This window comes from Octopus bimaculoides, chromosome 1 (genome assembly GCF_001194135.2).
Source record: "Octopus bimaculoides isolate UCB-OBI-ISO-001 chromosome 1, ASM119413v2, whole genome shotgun sequence".
NCBI classification, from domain to species: domain Eukaryota; kingdom Metazoa; phylum Mollusca; class Cephalopoda; order Octopoda; family Octopodidae; genus Octopus; species Octopus bimaculoides.
The window spans coordinates 72,893,284-72,898,398 of NC_068981.1; positions in this window are offsets into that span (position 1 = coordinate 72,893,284).

Below are 5,115 nucleotides of genomic sequence, written 5' to 3' on the forward strand. Positions count from 1 at the left end.
ATATATATATATATATACATGATATACATATTTGTATGTGTGTATATAAATTACCTAGGTAATAACTGTATTCTATTTCTTTTGTATATGCCTCTGTACTTTGGTTGCTGGAGATAAGCTGGGACAATTGTCGTGCTGTCGACGCCTATTGAAGTAGAAACACATTTCCACGACTGTCCTACTATTTCCAAAAAATAAACCTGTCCCTTTCCTTAATGGTTTGTCAGCTTTGGTGAAAAACTTGATTATTTTGATTCTCATAAAGTGCTGCTCTCATTTACTACAAGAAGTGGAAATAATCTTCAAGAATTTGTGTTGTGCAGCATTAGATAGAACAGTTTTTAACTTTGTTGCTCATATACTGCCAGTAACATTGCTCACTTTTGATTATGTATACATACATTATATTCGTATTTAAATGCATATTTCTGCGTCTATATATATATATATATATATATATATATATATATATATATCACATAAATCAAAAATATAGATGTTTATAAAATACATGTGTACATCTATAAATTAATTTATAATATATGCACAATAATATTCACACGCGCGTGCACACACACTCACACACGTACATTCACACAAACACACACACGCACACACACACACATATATATATACAACGTCATTTTGTATACAAAACTGAGCAAACGACGTGAGTATAAAATTCACATAATCTATAACGGATGCTATAAGAGGATATCTGAGATGATGATTATGAAAATAATATCAATAATATCAGTAATAATAAAATTGGAAGCAAATACAATTCCCATACAATTCCCTTCGGCATGATCATAATATATCTGCTTTAAAATTCACATCAAATTACCACCGCTTATACAAATACAATATCTAGCCATTTCGCTATGTCTGTCTGTCTCTCTCTCTCTCTCTCTCTCTCTCTCTCTCTCTCTCTCTCTCTCTCTCTCTCTCTCTCTCTCTCTCTCTCTCTCTCTCTCTCTCTCTCTCTATCTCTTAATATATGTGTGTGTGCGTGTATACGTATATTTTTACACGCACACACACGCACATGAACATACAGAAAATACAAAAAGGTCAGAACAGTGGATATAAATTTCATTCCGAAGAAGAATTCTTCATGATGTTAAATGTACTCGTCTCTTTGAACTTTTTGCTATATTATTTGCAGATGGGAAAAATCACAAGTTTCCTCAGTCTAGTGTATCTGTATATAGAAAATAGCACTACACAAACGTACTGGATTTTTAATATCAATATTATAGTAAAAGAACATTTAAAAAAAGCAAAACAAACTATGTACTTAGGTCACATACTTCCGTTTGTCTGCACATTGAAACACTCCGATGATAATAATAATAATAATGGCTTCAAATTTTAAAACATGGCCAGAAATTTCAGAGAAAGGGTTAAGTCGATTACATCGTTCCCAGTGCTCAACTGGTACTTATATTTTATCAGCCCCGAAAGGATGAAAGGCCAAGCTGACCTCAGAAGAATTTGAATTCAAAACGTAAAGGCTAACGGAATGCCGCTGAGCATTTCATCCGGCGTGCTAATGATTCTGCCAGCTCGTTGCCTAAATAATAATAATAATAATAATAATAATAATAATAATAATAATAATAATAATAATAATAATAATAATAATAATAATAATAACTTTAAAACACAAACTTCATTGTTGAGTGAAAATGTCTAATACAAATGTATCAAATAACGGTGTTAATGAGACTGGAACCAAAGGTGAAGGCTTTTCGCCCGGCAGGTGTCCTGTGGTTGGGCTATTCTAGACGAGAAATATAACTGAAACTAACAAGATTATTTGGGCTGCAGCTATGGTTGCTGCAGATAGAGCTGGATACAAAAGAAGAGAACAAACAGAACGTAAAGAACCATACTAGCGTAGACGAATTTGTGAGAAACAAACAAAACTAAAACGACATTTAGGACAAGTTGATGTATTGAGAAGAGGGAAATTACAGAATGAAAGCATCAGAATAATGCTGGAAAGAATATATAGAAGAGATAAGGGGATATTAGTAGAACTGAAACAAAGAGTAATAGTAATCGAATCAAAACAGGAGAGATATGACAATAGAAAAAGACAGTTCAGGCAAAACAAATTGTTCGAAGCGAATCAGAAGAAATTGTTTTAGAAACTAGATGGGCAATTACACGTAACAATGATACCAGAGAGGAAATCAGGGCATTCTGGAGAGAGATCTGGGACCAGCCTTTAGAGTATAATGATGAAGCGGAGTGGCTGCCTGAAGTCGATGATGGGTTAAGAAATATAGAAGGCCAAGAAGACATAAAAGAAGCAGTTGGAAGAGCCCAAGACCGGAAAGGTCCAAGATGATTGGAGGAAGAGGCTGAGAGGATTCCATGAAAGGATAGCACAACAGTTAGATGAGTGCTTGCAGGAAGACGCAGTACGCAGCTGGATGACAAAGGGAAAGACATTATGTGCCAAGGATCCTGAAAAGGGAAATGTTGCATCCAACTTTAAATCAATAACGTACCTTCCGCTAATGTGGAAACTAAAGTTTGGTGCTTTGGCCGGTGGACTATGTAGATACTTGGATAAAAAGTGGGCTGCTACCTACTTAACAGAAAGGGTGCCGAAAGAGGAACCGGGGAACGAAGTATCAGCTCTTAATTGATAATCTAATTATCAGGAATTGCAAAAGATGACACACAAACCTGAGGATCGCATGGGTCGACTCTCGTAAAGCATACGGTATGATACCACACTCTTGGATGATAAGAACAATGGAAATGAATGGAGCAGTAGAAAATATGAGAAACCTTATACGGAGTAGCATGAAATGCTGGAGAACGGAATTGACAGTAGGGAATCAAGTGTTAGGAGAGGTGAGGCATCTTCCAGAGGGACAGTGTGTCCCCACTGATCTTCGTGCTGGGAAAGATCCCCTTGAGTGAAATACTACAGAAAACAAAGTTGGAGCATGATCTGGGAAGAGGTAAGGGAAAACTGAACCATTTGCTATATATGGACGACCGTAAGCTATTTACAAAACTGAAGCAGAACTGGACAGCCTAATCCAGTCTGAGTGGATTTTCTACAATGATATTAAGATGGAGTTTTGTCTCTCAAGGTGTGCTACGATGGTGATGAGACGAGGAAAGTTTGTCAGGACAGAAGGCACATAGTTGCCAAGTGGTGAAATGATGAAGGCAATTCAATCCAGCTATAAATACCTGAGAATACTTGAGGCAGATGGAATTAAACGCAACGACATGAAGGAAAAGACAAAAAGAGAGTACCTGCGGCAAGTGAGAAAAATATTGGCCTCAAAGCCAGATGCAAGAAAGATAATTTCAGCAACAAACTCGCGTGCAGTCGCAGTAGTTCGGTATGGTACTGGGATCCTGAATTGGACAGAGAAGGAGCTAAATGAGATGGACAGGAAGTCAAGAAAGCTCATAACGATGTATGGAACCCATCATCCACGTGCAGACACTGATCGCCTATACATGAAGAGAGCAAATGAAGGAAGAGGACTGATAAGTGTGGAAGACTGTGTGCGTATCGAACTCAAGAGCTTAATGAGATACCGAGCCCAAACTAAGGAAACCTTGCTTGTGACAGTTAAGAACGAGGGTGTATTGAGAGTAGACAGAAAAGAAAATTCAAATGAAGTACATAAAGGACATGAAGAAAAATTACGCAAGAAGGGACTACACAATCAATTCCATGTAGCCACAATAGAAGCTGCTGGAAAAAGGAGGTGGGATTGATTGATGAAAGGAACACTAAAAAAGAGTCCGAGAGCACTATACTGGCAACGCAAGACCAAGCTTTGGCCACGAACTGGAGGGTCAACCTTAGGAATGAGCAAGTGTTTCTGCTGTGCTGCATCTGCAATAGAGTGGATAAAACCATTGCCCGTATCACGAACAAATGCCCTAAAATTTCCCAAAACCACTACAAGTTGTAGCGACACGATTAAGTAGCAAAGCCTTCTTGTACTTTCCAATCAAAACAAATAAGGTACTAGAGCATAACAGACCAGACCTAGTGGTAGTGGACAAGTTGTACAACATATGCTATATAGTTGATGTTCCATGCCGTCGACCCCAGTAGTTTATTTTCTCGACACTGGAAGAATAAAAGGCGGAGTTGACCTCAGGAAGGATTGAACTCAGAACCTAGGGAGCTGGAATAAATACTGCAAAGCATTTTTACAACTCTATTATAACGATTCTTCCAGAAGGCATTCATCAATTTTAAGGCGAGTTATTTGATTTTGTCGACCCTAGCACTTGATTGGTACTTCATTTTTTCGACCGCGTTGAGGTCTTTTCTCAGATCGTAAAGAACCGGATTAATAATAATGACTCATTGGCTCACATCTCTACACAACTCACATCCTACAAAAAAAAAACACTTTAAATTCACACACCTCCTATAGTATATTTTGTGCACAGCACACCCAACCTACACATTGTACAATCACTATTCAATGTAACTGCGCAAATCACAAACACATACTCTACAGAATCATCACATAATATTACAATCATCTCCCATTAAAAAATTATTTTCTGTAGTCAACACCCACTATTGTAAAATATTTCACACCACTTACAACTCATACAGCTCACGTTTTTATACAGTTAAACACTCCACACAGCGCATACTCTACACGATCACTGACCGTTACTACGGGTACATAACAAAACTCAGTAGAAGCTTCAACAAAACTTTTGAAAACATGTTGGTTATAATAATTGAATTTATTGGTATTGGATGGGAAATACAGAATAAATAGATATCTTTTATGTTAGATAAATGGATGTCTAGAAATTTTCAACAGATAATTTTGCAGTTTAGCCATCTGTAATCTCTTCCTATATCGATGTATCTTCACAATCCTTTCTCGCTTTCTGCCTCTCTCTCATACGTGTGTGTGTGTGTACGTATATGAGTATGTACGTATGTATATGTGTGTGTGTGTGTGTGTGTGTGTGTGTGTGTGTGTGTGTGTGTGTGTGTGTGTGTATGCATGTGTGTGTGTAGATAGATAGATAGATAGATACATTGATAGATATAGACACGCATATATATATATGAAATTATATATAATTGTG